The sequence below is a fragment of the Stegostoma tigrinum genome, chromosome X (genome assembly GCF_030684315.1).
Source record: "Stegostoma tigrinum isolate sSteTig4 chromosome X, sSteTig4.hap1, whole genome shotgun sequence".
Lineage (NCBI taxonomy): Eukaryota > Metazoa > Chordata > Chondrichthyes > Orectolobiformes > Stegostomatidae > Stegostoma > Stegostoma tigrinum.
This window is the reverse complement of record NC_081404.1, coordinates 13,311,703-13,329,420: the sequence shown is the minus strand read 5'-3', so window position 1 is coordinate 13,329,420 and position 17,718 is coordinate 13,311,703. Positions and strand designations below refer to the sequence as shown.

Here is a 17,718-nt window from a genome sequence, read left to right as displayed (position 1 = left end):
AGCCAGTGCAATGCTCAGGATTAATTCAAAACGACAGAACAATATTATAATTCTTGTAGAGCATGAGCTTCTTTTCCTTAGAAACAAAAAGAAAACTTTGTGTGAGCACTGAGGCAGATATTTGTGCCTATGTACTTCACACGGGCCACTAGGAAATGGCTGAACATCATTGGGCCCTATTAAGTCATAGCTTTTACCCTCAGGGATATAGAGCTATGATTACATTCAAGCTTATTCGCTATTACATAGAACATGACAGCACAGTACAGGCCCTTCGGCCCTCGATGTTGTGCCGACCTGTCATACCGATCTCAAGCCCGTCTAACCTACACTATTCCATGTACGTCCAAATGCTCATCCAATGACGACTTAAATGTACCTAAAGTTGGTGAATCTACTACCGTTGCAGGCAAAGCGTTCCATTCCCTTACTACTCTCTGAGTAAAGAAACCACCTCTGACATCTGTCCTATATCTTTCACCCCTCAATTTAAAGCTACGCCCCCTTGTGCTCGCCGTCACCATCCTAGGAAAAAGGCTCTCCCTATCCACCCTATCTAACCCTCTGATTATTTTATATGTCTCAATTAAGTCGCCTCTCAACCTTCTTCTCTCTAATGTAAACAGCTTCAAGTCCCTTAGCCTTTCCTCCTAAGACCTTCGCTCCATACCAGGCAACATCCCAGTAAATCTCCTCTGCACCCTTTCCAAAGCTTCCGCATCCTTCTTACAATGCCGTGACCAGAACTGTACACAATACTCCAAGTGCGGCCGCACCAGAGTTTTGTACAGCTTCACCATAACCTCTTGGTTCCAGAACTCGATCCCTCTGTTAATAAAAGCTAAAACACTGTATGCCTTCTTAACAGCCCTGTCAACCTGGGTGGCAACTTTCAAGGATCTGTGTACACGGACACCGCGATCTCTCTGCTCATCTACACTACCAAGAATCTTACCATTAGCCCAGTAATTTGCCTTCCGGTTACTCCTACCAAAGTGCATCACCTCACACTTGTCCGCATTAAACTCCATTTGCCACCTCTCAGCCCAGCTCTGCAGCTTATCTATGTCTCTCTGCAACCTACAGCATCCTTCGTCACTATCCACAACTCCACCGACTTTAGAGTCGTCTGCAAATTTATTAACCCATCCTTCTACGCCCTCATCCAGGTCATTTATAAAAATGACAAACAGCAGTGGACCCAACACCGACCCTTGCGGTACACCACTAGTAACTGGACTCCAGGATGAACATTTCCCATCAACTGCCACCCTCTGTCTTCTTTCAGCAAGCCAATTTCCGATCCAAACTGCTATATCTCCCACAATCCCATTCCTCCGCATTTTGTACAATAGCCTACTGTGGGGAACTTTATTGAAAGCCTTGCTGAAATCCATATACACCACATCAACCGGTTTACTCTCATCTACATGTTTGGTCACCTTCTCAAAGAACTCAATAAGGTTTGTGAGGCACAACCTTCCCTTCACAAAACCGTGCTGACTATCCCTAATCAATTTATTCTTTTCTAGATGATTATAAATCCTATCCTTTATAACCTTTTCCAACACTTTACCAACAACTGAGGTAAGGCTCACTGGTCTACAATTACCAGGGTTGACTCTACTCCCCTTCTTGAACAGGGGAACCACATTTGCTATCCTCCAGTTGTCTGGCACTATTCCCGTAGACAATATTCATTCCTGTTAAATCATCATTTCACCCCTGCTATGTCTCGCAAAATAAATCCTTGATTCCTCAATCCTCCAAGTGGGGTTGAGATTTGTCAGAAGCTTGGTGTTTACCAACCTCTCCTGGACAGAGAAGTTAGATATCTCGTCCTTAGATTACATCAGAGGTCAATAATAAACCCAATGCCACTACAGCAGATGCAGGGCTGTTGACAAAGGGATCACTTGCAGATAGTTTGGGGCACTCAAGCTAGATATCGGGATCCCAGTTCCAACAAATGGCATTCCAAGAGCATAAATAAAGGCCCTCAGGACTTTATAGCATTCCTGGTCTCACAACGGTCTGCCACTGGCTCATGCTAAAAAGAGGTTACGGGAAACATCAAAACATAGAAGCTCAGAGCGGGAGTAGGCCATTCGGCCCCTCAAGCCTGCTCCCCCATTCAATCTGATCAACTCGGTCCCCTGTTCCCACTTTCTCCCCCACACCCCTTGATCCTTTTAGCCCTAAGAACTAAATACCTAACTCTGTCTTGAAAGCATCCAATGTTTGAGCTTTCTGTGACAGCTTCTTCCCTACCTCTCTGCCACGCTCTCTCGTCTGATTCTAGACCCATTTTGCCACTTGCTGTAATCAGCCCACCACTGCCTGGATATCTTGGAATTCCCCAGCATCCCTTGCGACGGTGCTGCCTTGAAAAGCCCATTGTGCACCTTGGTCATGATAAACTGATATAGGGGCAAATAAACAAGTACCTTGTTTAGCAGCAACAGAAAGAAGAATCATTGGACGGAGCTTTCAACAATCTAGCACAATCACTTTAGGACGAATGGCCTCCTGCTGTGGTGTATGCCTTTAAAACAAAAATCACTTGGTTGAAGAGGTTCTTTTTTCTCTTTTCACCCACGCTAACCTGACCTCCACATCTCTCCAGCTTAATGATACCATCTCATGTTGGTGTTGGAGAAGGAAGCACTTGTTGGATCCCCTAGAAGAGGTTGTAATCTCAACCCTACACACTTCTGACTTCAGACACTGTAAGCCTTTGTTGAAGGAACTATATCCCTTTTGTCCACAACTGCTGGCTCCAAACTAAAGTGGTTGAGCTAACCATTCAGTTCTGAAGGCCCTTGCAAATTTCATTTTATTAATCGTCTTTGAAAGGCTCTCTTCACTGAAACAGTTTACTGAAAAGCTGTCACATTCTGCGTGAATTAAGGTTATATTTGAAGTTTGCCTTTAAGATTTATTGAAAATAGAATATTTGAAAGCACATAAACAGGCTTTCAAGATGATCGTGTGTGTAACTTAGCATTGTCACTGACCTATATTATCTCATACAGTAAGCAGCTCTTGGTCTTCTACATCTTGTTCTGAATGGGCAGCGTCAGGATCTGATTTCAGTGATTGGTGCTTTCTGCTCATGGCAACTGCAGGACCTGGACCCAAAAATGCGGGAATCGGAGGATGAACCACATTAAATAGGCTTACATAACGGCCAAAAAATCCAGAGCAAATTTTCATTTAAGGCCCTTTACAAAACCTTGGGAACTGAGGAATACAGCGTGTTGGATTGCTTTCAGAAAGCAATCAGAAATGGTTGGCCAAGGGGCTAACCAGCTCAGATTCCACTGTTCGACAACAGGACGAGACAGAATCTGGGCTTGGGGACTTCAGCTACTCTTCATCGCAGCCGAGTCTGCCCTGTAGAGGGAAAAAACTCTCAACAGTTTGGGCTTTTGTCATGGCAGGTCACTAACTTTGCTTTCTAGTGACTTTGGATCCTTCTCATTTACATACACACAAAAGCAGTACTGTGAGTGAAACAAAGCAAAATGCTGTAAATCAGGGGCACATTGATTGGGCGAGAAATCAGAGCCAATTCAAAGTGGGTCACTGTACTGTGCCAAAGCAAAGCTTGACTTATTCAGGGTTTATACCTCCTGCTTGCAACTATTTTCTTTTCCATTTTTATCCTGTCTCTTGTTGAGAAACAGGATTGATTCCATGCTTAACAACAGTCTTCCAGGCACTGTTCATCCTGCAGTTCCTCTCCCACATGGCTCGTGAGGGATGTGTACCATGGCACTGAGTTGCCAGCAAGCTTCACCAGGCACACATTGGCATTTATAGCCAAGCCCAGTGCCGTTGGTCCATGTTCAACTACAGGGAGCTGGATCGAAGAACCTGCTTTTCCCTCCCTGCCCCCACTTTCCTCTTATGCTCCCTGAGCTTCTTAATCCAAAGGAAAATCTGTTCGCTGGAGAAAAGGGGAGCACTGAGTTGGTGACGCCATCCATTGAGTGAGATGTTAAACCAAGGCCCCACCCACCTTCCCGAGTGGATGGGTGAATCTGGCCCTGTACATCTGCCTGTGGTGAGTGGGAGAATACAATGGGTGGGGGCTGAGCACATAGGCACTGAGCTGAGATTGGGAAGAAAGCATCAGAAGACTCACTAGGACTGATAGAGAGACACCCTCCCCAAAATGGGCACTCGGCCAATTGCCTGATAAGATTCAGCCGCCTCCCCCTGCACCCCCCCTACTAATTTTACAATTTGAGGCAGAGGGAAGCTCTCTGCTTCATGTTCTGGACAATATTTACTCCTCGGTCAACATTACCAGAGCAGATTAGTTGGTCTTGCTGTTTTCTACAGGAACTACACTTCCAAAGTACACTGCTGTGGCACGTCCTGAAGATGAGGAAAGGTGCCACTGAAATGTGAGTTCCCTTTGCTTTCCAAACATACAGGACCACTGGTGAGCCTCCTCCCCAGCCCGGGAGCCAAGCAAATACCATCCAGTTGTGAGCTACATCCCAGGAAAAGCTCAGGGGTGGCACACACTGGCATCTTGTAGTCCACGTAACATTTAACACGATGGCACAAGCCACAGATCAACTTGAAAAATGGTCAAGTTTTGCTTTGCATTAGTGTAACTGACACTGATGACTTGGATCAGACGACATGTAAGATTCAAAAGCAACTTCTTCACACCCATAGTGCTATATGCAACGTGGGGGCAAGGTGGCACTAGGCTTGGCTATAAATGCCAGTGTATACCCGGTGAAGCTTGCCAGCACTCAGTGCCACGGCACATGCAACTGCACTGGTCATGTGCCTGGGAATTAACATTTCAACATAGAATCAAAGAGCAATGAGGCCATTCAGCCCATTGTGTCTGCCCTGACTCTTTGGAAGAGCATCCCAATTAGTCCCATGGCCTTGCTCTTTTGCTAATAGCCTGTGGTCTGTAACTCTTTTTTTCTCTTGTATAAGTACTTCCTCAGTTCCCTTTTGATAATTCTCATTAAATCCACTTGCACTGTCCTTTTATGTGGTGCATTCCAAACATAGCGCACTGCCTGCGCAGAAAGATTCTCATCTTCCCTCTGCCAATTAGGTTTAAAATATATCATTAAACACGGAGGTATTATTCAGTTCCATACAGAATGACAACACCTCATTTTCCTCCAGCCCCCTCCAGTTGGGCTAACTGCAAAGAGAAACTCGAGTGTGTAGATCTTCAAACGTTGTCTCTGAGAATACCTTTGAAACTCAGTTCCTGCACAGGCACAACATAAAATGCCATGGTTCGAAGGTACTGAGGTCGAAAGCTCCTTGGAATGTTTCCTTCCAGTAAAAGCCGACAGGAATAGGCTTTCTGTTGTCATTGTCAACGGGCACCGCTCCTGGATTAGGGTAGAGATTACACTTTCTTGCCTGTCAAGCACTTTGGGACCTCCTGAGATCACAGAAGTTGCTGTATAAATGCAATTTTTATCCTTAGGAACAGGTGGAAGCCATTTGATCCCTGGAGCCGGGTGCACGATCCACTGAGATCGAAGGGGATTGGTGACCTAATTCCGAATATCTGCCTTGACCTCATGTCTCTGAATACTTTTTGTCTGCCTATCTCTATGCGTGTGTTGTGTGTGCCTCTGTGTGTATGTGTGTCTCTGTATGTGTCTGTGTGTGTGTTTGTTTGCGTATGCCTCTATGCATTGGTGTGTATCTGTGTGTGTCTCTGTGCATGCATGCATGTACAAGTGTCTGTGTGCAGGTGCGCCTGTATGTATGTGTGTTTGTGTCTGTATGTATGCGCACAAGTGTATGTGTGTGTTTCCATGTGCCTGTTTCTGTGTGTGTGTGTGTGTGTGTGTGTGTGTGTGCACGCCTGAGTGTGTGTCTATGTGCACCTGTGTGTGTGCGTGCACGTGTATGTGTGTGTGTGTTTCCATGTGCCTGTTTGTGTGTATGTGTGTGCGTGCACATGTGTGTGTGTGTGTTTCCGTGTGCCTGTTTCCATGTGTGTGTGTGTGTGTGTGTGTGTGTGTGTGCGTGTGTGTACCTGTGTGCACGCCTGTGTGTGTGTGTGTGTGTGTGTGTGTGTGTGTGTGTGTGTGTGTGGGTGTGTGTGTGGGTGTGTGTGTCTGTGTGCATATGCGTTTCCCAATTCCACTTCCGAAAGGTCTAGCTCTAATTTTTTAGTCCCACCTTCAACTTCCCAACCAACAGCAATAGCTTCTCCCAATCTGCCCTCCTTGGTCCCCACTTTCTTATGCTGTGCTAGCTCTGCCCCAGATGCTCTGGATGGACACCAGTACAGCCCTCAAATTTAGTGCCTGATCTATACAGGATTTTCACAGATTTGCACAGCTCCAGCTTCCAACACTTGCCTGGGAAACTGAGCAGCCCAATCTATAGCAAGACCCAGGGCCAGGAGCGAAGGGAACATTTGAACCAAAGCTTAAAACCGGGGAGTGGGTGGGAGGGGGGTAAATAGGAGAGTGATGAAATAACAGGGAATGTTATATGATCTTGTTAAATGCGTGGCTGTGCATTAATTCCGGCTTTCTGGAATCTCGCAGTGGGAGTGTGTTTAAAACAATGGCAAGTATTAAATTAAAAGCATGTGTTGTAAAAACTAAACTTCCAATTTGTATTTTTTTACAAGGTTGAAAAAAAACCATGAGTTAATGAGCAGATTAATTAGGCCTGAAGTATATTTGTGATACAATTTCAAGCCAATTGTTAGTTATTTCAATATAAATGCTTGAATCAATCTCCTGCGCAAAAGATGGTTTAGAGGGCCAGGAATAACAACCAGGGCTGTATGGACAAGATTCAATGTCTATCAGACTTATTTATCTTTTTTTGGACCATTCAGATTCTCTAGCTTGCTTTGCATTCAGACATATCGTGGTTGACCTGTACCTCAATTCTATTTATTTGCCTTAGATCTCTTGATGCATTTGTCCAATAAAGATTCAGCGATCTCAGTCTTGAAAGGTCTAATTCTCTACCAGAATTCACACAGCTCTTCTCGGGAAGGGAAATTCACAGTTCCACCAGCCTCTGCTATATAATCTGGCATAGAGACAGACCATTCAGCCCAAGTCGCTCTGGCACTCCAGCTGAACCTCCTCCTGTTTATCTATGTAATAACTTCTATTCCTTTCTCTTTCGTTTCAGTATGTGTGAAGGTGTTTTTCCCAACTTCACCCCGACCAGCCTGGATCTTAATTTAAGGTGACACTCCTCGGTTCCTCTCTCAGAAGAAACTGTTCCTTCAAAGCGACCATTATGAATCCTTCCACATTGCTGTTGGAAACTCCTGGGTACATAGGTCCAGTGGAAACTGCCTGCGTTACCCTGTTAGGCGAGGTGTTTAATAGAGACACTGAGCTGTAACTCCTACTTATACCATCCCCAGGGTGTGTAAATAAAACAGGAAGCCAAGCTACGAGCAATGAGGCTCCAGCTCAGTGTTCACTTCTTGGAATCCCAGCATTAATACAGAAACATGGAAAACAGGAGCAAATGTAGGCCCTCCAAGCCTGATTCCCTACTCATGGTGATCATCCAACTCTGTCCCTTGTTCCTACTTTCTTCCCACATCCCTTTAGCCCTAAGAACTATATCTAAATCTTGAAAACATTCAATAGTTTTGGCATCGGTGGCTTTCTGTGACAGAGAATTCCACAGGCTCTCCACTCTCTGGGTAAAGACATTTCTCCCCATCTCAGTCCAAAACGGCCGACCCCTGCGTCCTTAAAGTGTGACCACCACCACCCCAGCTGCCTGTCAAAGATTTTGGAATTCTGTGGCGCAAATTATGTTAAAATGTACATCGCATGTTAACCAGCAGCATGCTCCTTCTACGCTATGGCCTCTGCCACTATTTGCTTCTATCTCAAATGTGTTCTCCCACTGCTTTCCCTGGGTAAACATGTTGGGCAGCAGCAAAGCTATTGCACAGCAGTCAGGTTGGAAGGCAGGGCTACAGCCTGTGCAGAGTAAACTAACACTACTAACAGCAGAAAGCCTTACAGGAAGGGAATAAAATGTGAGGCTGGATGAACACAGCAGGCCAAGCAGCATCTCAGGAGCACAAAAGCTGACGTTTCGGGCCTAGACCCTTCATCAGAGAGGGGGATGGGGAGAGGGAGCTGGAATAAATAGGGAGAGAGGGGGAGGCGGACCGAAGATGGAGAGAAATGAAGATAGGTGGAGAGGGTGTAGGTGGGGAGGTAGGGAGGGGATAGGTCAGTCCAGGGAAGACGGACAGGTCAAGGAGGTGGGATGAGGTTAGTAGGTAGATGGGGGTGCGGCTTGGTGTGGGAGGAAGGGATGGGTGAGAGGAAGAACAGGTTAGGGAGGCAGAGACAGGTTGGACTGGTTTTGGGATGCAATGGGTGGGGGGGAAGAGCTGGGCTGGTTGTGTGGTGCAGTGGGGGGAGGGGACGAACTGGGCTGGTTTTGGGATGCAGTAGGGGAAGGGGAGATTTTGAAGCTGGTGAAATCCACATTGATACCATTGGGCTGCAGGGTTCCCGAGCGGAATATGAGTTGCTGTTCCTGCAACCTTCGGGTGGCATCATTGTGGCACTGCAGGAGGCCCATGATGGACATGTCATCTAAAGAATGGGAGGGGGAATGGAAATGGTTTGCGACTGGGAGGTGCAGTTGTTTGTTGCGAACTGAGCGGAGGTGTTCTGCAAAGCGGTCCCCAAGCCTCCGCTTGGTTTCCCCAATGTAGAGGAAGCCACACCGGGCACAATGGATGCAGTATACCACATTGGCAGATGTGCAGGTGAACCTCTGCTTAACGTGGAATGTCATCTTGGGGCCTGGGATAGGGGTGAGGGAGGAGGTGTGGGGGCAAGTGTAGCATTTCCTGCGGTTGCAGGGGAAGGTGCCGGGTGTGGTGGGGTTGGAGGGCAGTGTGGAGCGAACAAGGGAGTCACGGAGAGAGTGGTCTCTCCGGAAAGCAGACAGGGGTGGGGATGGAAAAATGTCTTGGGTGGTGGGGTCGGATTGTAGATGGCGGAAGTGTCGGAGGATGATGCATTGTATCCGGAGGTTGGTGGGGTGGTGTGTGAGAACAAGGGGGATCCTCTTTTGGCGGTTGTGGCGGGGGCGGGGTGTTGAGGGATGTGTTGCGGGAAATGCGGGAGACGCGGTCAAGGGCGTTCTCGATCACTGTGGGGGGAAAGTTGCGGTCCTTGAAGAACTTGAACATCTGGGATGTGCGGGAGTGGAATGTCTTGTCGTGGGAGCAGATGCGGCGGAGGCGGAGGAATTGGGAATAGGGGATGGAATTTTTGCAGGAGGGTGGGTGGGAGGAAGTGTATTCTAGGTAGCTGTGGGAGTCGGTGGGCTTGAAATGGACATCAGTTACGAGCTGGTTGCCTGAGATGGAGACTGAGAGGTCCAGGAAGGTGAGGGATGTGCTGGAGATGTCTCAGGTGAACTGAAGGTTGGGGTGGAAGGTGTTGGTGAAGTGGATGAACTGTTCGAGCTCCTCTGGGGAGCAAGAGGCGGCGCCGATACAGTCATCAATGTACCGGAGGAAGAGGTGGGGTTTGGGGCCTGTGTAGGTGCGGAAGAGGGACTGTTCCACGTAACCTACAAAGAGGCAGGCATAGCTAGGGCCCATGCGGGTGCCCATGGCCACCCCCTTAGTCTGTAGGAAGTGGGAGGAGTCAAAAGAGAATTTGTTGAGGATGAGGACGAGTTCGGCTAGGCGGATGAGGGTGTCGGTGGAGGGGGACTGGTCAGGCCTGTGGGACAGGAAGAAGCGGAGGGCCTTGAGGCCATCTCAATGCGGAATGCAGGTGTATAGGGACTGGACGTCCATGGTGAAAATGAGGTGTTGGGGGCCAGGGAATTGGAAGTCCTGGAGGAGGTGGAGGGCGTGGGTGGTGTCACGGACGTAGGTAGGGAGTTCCTGGACCAAAGGGGAGAAAATGGAGTCCAGATAGGTGGAGATGAGTTTGGTGGGGCAGGAGCAGGCTGAGACGATGGGTTGACCAGGGCAGGCAGGTTTGTGGATTTTGGGAAGGAGATAGAAACGGGCCGTGCGGGGTTGGGGAACAATGAGGTTGGAGGCTGTGGGTGGGAGGTGCCCTGAGGGGATGAGCCTTACAGGAAGAAATGGAGACTCTCACTCCAGGCCACCACCCAACAACACAGGCATGTGAGTGAGGGTAACCCTGAACATGGGCAGTGGAGTCCCAGGGCCGTACTGCATGGAAACAGACCCTTCGGTCCATCTTGTCCATGCCGACCAAATATCCTAAATTAACCTAGCCCCCAAGGGGAGACAATGGCTAGTGGTATTATCACTGGGCTGTTAATCCAGAGACCCAGATGAAGTTCTGGGGACCTGGGTTCAAATTCTGCCACGGCAGATGGTGGAACTTAAATTCAATAAATATCTGGAATTAAGAATCTAAAGGTGACCATGAATCTATTGTCAATTGTTAGGAAAAACCCAGCTGGTTCACTCCTGTCCTTTAGGTCTGGCCTATATGTGACTCCAGGCCCACAGCAATGTGGTTGACTCTGGGAAATTAGGGATAGGCAATAAAATGCTGCCTGGCCAGCGGCCTCCTCATCCGACTAATGAAGGAAAGAAATTCCCCAAACCCTTCGCATTCATGTCCCCATCCAGATGCCTTTTAAATGCTGTAACTGTACCAGCCTCCACCGCTTCCTCTGGCAGCTCATTCCACCCACGCACCACCCTCTGCATGACAATGTTACACCTTAGGTCTGTTTTAAATCTTTGCCCTCTCACCTGACTCCCTGCCTCCCAGTGAGTTGTCCTCTGAGCAGCTCACCCACCTGACTCCGAAACGTATCATCATTCCCTCAGCATCGCTGGGTCAGAATCCTCAAACTCCCTCCCTGACAGGTCTAGCTACTGCACAGTTCCAGAAGGCAGCTTGACACCACCTTCTCGAGCCTGATGGGTAATAAACGCCGGACCCGCCAGCAATGCCCTCATCCCACAAATGTATTTTGAAAAGTACAGTTCGTACAGCTTTTAAAAGCATCGGAGACCTTTCGAAACATGCACTCTAACTAAAAGGCATTCAGGAATGGGTAGCAAGCAGAGACTATACAATATCTCCAACTTCAAAAAAAACCCCAAACAGCTCTCACCCTCAAGGAAGGCACATGAATTGGAAATATGGCAATGCCCCGCAGTGGAGTTTCGATGCTAATTGTGGCACACAGAAGGAATCTCTCGTCCTGCTGAATAAACAACTGCTCTTCTTCTGGCTAACTTGCTTCAAGTTGAATGAGGGGCTGTGGGCAGATTAGACAGCCACCTGCTAAACACGGACGGAGTCGCTGCTTTCGAAAGCAGCTTTCAACAGGCCCCCGAACCTGTAACGTGAGCCACTCTTTCACACACATGCTCCATGTTTAGGAGCCTCTTTTGTACCTAAGTCAACATGCACCTGCCTGACACTGTATTGCTCTGCAGGTTTGTACAAATCCCTCCAGGGTATGATACATTACGTCTCAATTTGGTAGCTAAAAATGATCTCCATTCCCTGGAGGCTTCGTTTTTTTTTGGGGATGTCAACAATAGGATTCTTAGCATCTGTTTTGTCTGTAGTCACTTAAAGCTGCACGGCACTGATTTTAAAATACTTCTTTAAAGTGGGATGTAGAAAGTGGAATCTTCTGGATCTTGCTTTCTTTCTTCTCAATGTGCCCAATGTAGCACGTTGTGTTTTAATCCCTCTACGCCTTCACACTCAGTCTCTGCTCACACTCTGCAGTGTTAGAACACAACCCATCCCTGGCCCATGCCATCCTCAGGCATCCTGTTGTGTACTGTATCCGACTCCTTGCCTCACCTTCGACAGCCGCTCCTTCAGCTGCCCAGGCCCCACACTCTATACTTGCTCCTAAACCTTCTCCACGCCTTCACCTCCCTCTGTCGCTTCAGCACTCTCCTTAAAACTCCCCTCTTTGACTAAGGTGGGTAGCCTGATCTCCCAATATCTCCCTAATGCTTGTGTCTGTATTCCTTACCTTTGCAAAGAACCCGAAGGTGCCTACATTACATCTCAAAGACCTGATATAAATGCACTAGGTGCTTGCCAGTCTGCTGTCTCTGATTGAAACAGATGGAACTTCTCTGCCAATGAGGTCGTCCCCAAATTTCTTCCCTATTTGCTCTTTAATGTTTAGCATTTTTCCTTCTCCACTGACAATAGACAATAGGCAATAGACAATAGGTGTTGGAGTAGGCCATTCGGCCCTTCGAGCCAGCACCCCCATTCATTATGATCATGGCTGAGCATCCACAGTCAGTATCCTGTTCCTGCCTTCTCCCCATAACCCTGGATTCCACTGTCTTTAAGAGCTCTGTCTATCTCTTTCTTGAAAGTATCCAGAGAGTTGGCCTCCACTGCCTTCTGGGGCAGAGCATTCCATATATCCACCACTCTCTGGGTGAAGAAGTTTTTCCTCAACTCTGTTCTAAATGGCCTTATTTTTAAACTGTGTCCTCTGAGAACTAATCAATCAGTGTTCCCCTCACAGATCCACAGCACAACTTCAACTTGTAACACAGCTCATGATCACCACAGAGAGCATGAAACAGGAGCAGGATTAGGCCATTCAGCTCCACAAACCTGTCTCGCCGTTCACCGCGGTTTCTGAGATGGCGGCAGATTAGGATGCCTCAGCCAGAGCACACACACACACAGACACACACAGGCACAGAAACACACAAACACGCACAGAAACACACACAGACACGCAAACACATGTACAGAAGCACACAAACACGCACAGAAACACACAAACACACAAACACGCACAGAAACACACACACACATACATACACACAAACACATACACGCACAGAAACACACAAACACGCACAGAAACACACAAAAACACACATACACACACAGACACACACACAAAAACACACATACACACACAAAGACACACACACAGACAAAGACACACAGACAAAGATCCACAGACAAAGACACACACACAGACAAAGACACACACACAGACAAAGACACACAGACAAAGACACACAGACAAAGATCCACAGACAAAGATCCACACACACAAAAACACACACACAAAAACACACACACAAAAACACACACACACACACACACACACACACACACACACACACACACACACACACACACACACACGAGCAGCAGCGGAGGTAAGATGAACCCGGAAGACTGCAGCTAAGGTAAGGCAGTTTTTTTTAAAATTACTTACCGGTAGCGGGCAGCGGTGTTTTCTTTTTCACAGAAGGAGCGGGAACAGCGGAGGAAGTGACGAGGACCAGAGGGGCAGCCGGGAAGGAAAGCAGTGACCATATATATCAGCAAGGCGGCTAAACCCGAGACTCTACAACTGTAGAGTCTCCCACCCGCCCTCCTCCTCTAACCTAGTTAATAAGGTAAAGTTCATTCTAAACTTTCTTAATTGAATATAAGTTTGTTATTAATTTTATAGCAACTTGAACTAAGCTTTCTTCTTTAGTATTGAGTGGGTGTTCAGATAAGTGGGGTATGGATGCTAGGGCAGTTGCTTGCTCCTCCTGCAGAATGTGGCAGGTGGGAGACATGGCACACGTCTCCGCTGGCTACATCTGCGGGAAGTGCACCCAACTCCAGCTCCTTGAAAACCGTGTTAGGGAAATGGAGCTGGAGCTGGATGAACTACGGATCATTCGGGAGGCAGAGGGGGTAATTGAGAGGAGTTACCGGGAGTTGGTCACTCCTAAGGCTCAGGACAAGGATAGATGGGTTACAGTTAGGGGGAGGAAAGGGGACAGGCAGACAGTGCAGAGATCCCCTGTGGGCATTCCCCTCAGCAATAAGTATACTGTTTTGGATACTGCTGGGGGGGATGACCTACCAGAGGGAAGCCATAGTAGTCAGTTCTCTGGCACTGAGCCTGACGCTGTGGCAAAGAAGGGAAGGGGGCAGAATAGAAAAGTACTCATGGTAGGGGACTCGATAGTTAGGGGAATCGACAGGAGATTTTGTGGTCAGGATCGGGATTCCCAGAAGGTATGTTGCCTCCCTGGTGCCAGGGTCCGGGACGTCTCCGATCGGGTGTATAAGGTTCTAAAAGGGGAGGGCGAACAGCCAGAAATCGTGTTACATATTGGCACAAATGATATGGCCAGAAATAGGTTTGAGGATATAAAAAGTGATTTCAGGGAGTTAGGATGGAAGCTGCAAAGCAGGACGAACAGAGTAGTGTTCTCTAGTTTACTACCGGTGCCACGAGATAGCGAGGTGAGGAACAGGGAGCGGGCGCAGCTGAACACGTGGCTGCGCAGCTGGTGTAGGAGGGAGGGCTTCAGATATGTAGATAATTGGGATGCCTTCTGGGGAAGGTGGGACCTGTACAAGAAGGACGGGTTGCATCTGAACTGGAAGGGGACCAATGTCCGGGGTGGAAGGTTTGCTCGAGTAGTTCAGGAGGGTTTAAACTAGTATGGCAGGGGGGTGGGAACCTGAGCTGTATACCGGAGGTGAGAGTTGATGCAGGTGAGGCAGTAGCAAGAGGTAGACCAGCTAGTGGGAAGGATTTTCCTGGGAAGGAACCAAGGGATCAGTTAAAGTGTGTTTGCTTTAATGCAAGGAGTATCAGGAATAAAAGTGATGAACTTAGAGCATGGATCAGTACCTGGTGCTATGATGTTGTGGCCATAACAGAGACATGGGTTTCTCATGGGCAGGAATGGTTGCTGGTTGTTCCAGGGTTTAGAGCGTTTAAAAAGAATAGGGAGGGGGGAAAAAGAGGAGGGGGTGTAGCACTACTAATCAGAGAGGGTATCACAGCTACAGAAGCTTCCATTGTCGAGGAAGATCTGCCTACCGAGTCAGTATGGGTGGAAATTAGGAACAGCAAGGGAGTAGTCACCTCGTTAGGGGTTTACTACAGGCCCCCCAATAGCAGCAGGGAGATTGAAGAAAGCATAGGTCGGCAGATTTTGGAAAAGTGTGCACGCAGTAGGGTTGTTGTAATGGGTGACTTTAACTTTCCTAATATTAATTGGAACCTCCTTCGAGCAGAAGATTTGAATGGAGCTGTTTTTGTAAGGTGTGTTCAGGAGGGTTTCCTAACTCAGTACGTTGACAGGCCGACGAGGGGAGAGGCCATTCTAGAATTGGTGCTCGGAAACGAGCCGGGGCAGGTATCAGATCTTGTGGTGGGAGAGCATTTTGGTGATAGTGACCATAACTGCCTCACATTCTACATAGCTATGGAGAAGGAGAGGATTAGGCAGAATGGGAGGATATTTAATTGGGGAAGAGGAAACTATGATGCGATTAGACATGAGTTAGGAAGCATGGACTGGGAGCAGTTGTTCCATGGTAAGGGAACTATAGACATGTGGAGACTGCTTAAGGAATAGTTGTTGCGAGTGATGAATAAATATGTCCCTCTGAGACAGGCAAGAAGGGGTAAGATAAAGGAACCTTGGATGCTGAAAGTGGTAGAGCTTCTCGTCAAAAGGAAGAAGGTAGCTTACATAAGGTGGAGGAAGCTAGGGTCAAGCTCAGCTCTAGAGGATTACAGGCAGGCGAGGAAAGAGCTCAAAAATGGTCTGAGAAGAGCCAGGAGGGGGCATGAGAAAGGCTTGGCAGAACGGATTAGGGAGAACACAAAGGTATTTTACACTTATGTGAGGAATAAGAGAATGGTCAAAGAAAGAGTAGGGCCGATCAGGGATAGCATAGGGAACTTGTGTGTGGAGTCTGAGGAGGTAGGGGAAGCCCTAAATGAGTTTTTTGCTTCTGTCTTTACGAAAGAAACGAACTTTGTAGTGAATGAAACCTTTGAAGAGCAGGTGTGCATGCTGGAATGGATAGAGATAGAGGAAGCTGATGTGCTGAAAATTTTGTCAAACATTAAGATTGCCAAGTCGCCAGGCCCGGACCAGATTTGTCCTCGGCTGCTTTGGGAAACGAGAAATGCAATTGCTTCGCCACTTGCGAAGATCTTTGCATCCTCGCTCTCCACTGGAGTCATACCTGAGGACTGGAGAGAGGCCAATGTAATTCCTCTCTTCAAGAAAGGAAATAGGGAAATCCCCGGTGATTACAGACCAGTAACTCTCACGTCTGTCGTCTGCAAGGTGTTAGAAAGGATTCTGAGGGATAGGATTTATGACCATCTGGAAGAGCATGGCTTGATTAAATGCAGTCAACACGGCTTTGTGAGGGGCAGGTCATGCCTCACAAACCTTATCGAGTTCTTTGAGGATGTGACTAGAAAAGTTGATGAGGGTCGAGCTGTGGATGTGGTGTATATGGACTTCAGCAAGGCATTTGATAAGGTTCCCCATGGTAGGCTCATTCAGAAGGTCAGGAGGAATGGGATACAGGGGAACTTAGCTGTCTGGATACAGAATTGGTGGCCAACAGAAGACAGCGAGTGGTAGTAGAAGGAAAATATTCTGCCTGGAAGTCGGTGGTGAGTGGTGTTCCACAGGGCTCTGTCCTTGGGCCTCTTCTGTTTGTAATTTTTATTAATGACTTGGATGAGGGGATTGAAGGATGGGTCAGCAAGTTTGCAGACGACACAAAGGTTGGAGGTGTCGTTGACAGTATAGAGGGCTGTTGTAGGCTGCAGCGGGACATTGACAGGATTCAGAGATGGGCTGAGAGGTGGCAGATGGAGTTCAACCTGGATAAATGCGAGGTGATGCATTTTGGAAGGTCGAATTTGAAAGCTGAGTACAGGATTAAGGATAGGATTCTTGGCAGTGTGGAGGAACAGAGGGATCTTGGTGTGCAGATACATAGATCCCTTAAAATGGCCACCCAAGTGGACAGGGTTGTTAAGAAAGCATATGGTGTTTTGGCTTTCATTATCAGGGGGATTGAGTTTAAGAGTCGTGAGATCTTGTTGCAGCTCTATAAAACTTTGGTTAGACCGCACTTGGAATACTGCATCCAGTTCTGGTCGCCCTATTATAGGAAAGATGTGGATGCTTTGCAGAGGGTTCAGAGGAAGTTTACCAGGATGCTGCCTGGACTGGAGGGCTTATCTTATGAAGAGAGTTTGACTGAGCTCGGTCTGTTTTCATTGGAGAAAAGGAGGAGGAGAGGGGACCTAATTGAGGTATACAAGATAATGAGAGGCATAGATAGAGTTGATAGCCAGAGACTATTTCCCAGGGCAGAAATGGCTAACACGAGGGGCATAGTTTTAAGCTGGTTGGAGGAAAGTATAGAGAGGATGTCAGAGGCGGGTTCTTTACACAGAGAGTTGTGAGAGCATGGAATGCGTTGCCAGCAGCAGTTGTGGAAGCAAGGTCATTGGGGTCATTTAAGAGACTGCTGGACATGCATACGGTCACAGAAATTTGAGGGTGCATACTTGAGGATCAATGGTCGGCACAACATTGTGGGGTGAAGGGCCTGTTCTGTGCTGTACTGTTCTATGTTCTATGTTCTAAACACACAATCATGCATAGAAACACACAAACACACGCAGAAACACAAACAGGCACACAAACACACACAAACACGCACAGAAACACACAAACACACACAAACACAAAAACACACACACACAAACACACACAAAAACACACACACACACAAAAAAACACACACACAAAAACACACACACACACACACACAAAAACACACACACACACAAAAACACACACACACACACAAAACACACACACACACACAAAAACACACA

The 17,718-nt window shown here is 47.6% G+C and overlaps 1 protein-coding gene across 5 annotated transcripts in view; it reads right to left on the bottom strand.

Moving 5' to 3' along the window:
• Positions 1-17,718, bottom strand: part of LOC125448246 (transmembrane protein 198-like) — a 109,710-nt gene that overhangs the window by 29,623 nt on the left and 62,369 nt on the right. The window contains exons 1-2 of one of the 5 annotated variants that reach the window (XM_059643481.1): positions 3,018-3,121; positions 2,448-2,545 (exon numbers count right to left, since the gene is read on the bottom strand). The exons of 2 other annotated variants lie outside the window; for them this stretch is intronic. The gene's annotated coding sequence lies outside the window, so the exon portion shown is untranslated. Of the gene's footprint in view, positions 1-2,447; positions 2,546-3,017; positions 3,122-17,718 lie in introns of those variants that run through there. 2 more of the 5 variants (XM_048523393.2, XM_059643483.1) reach the window with 2 other exon arrangements.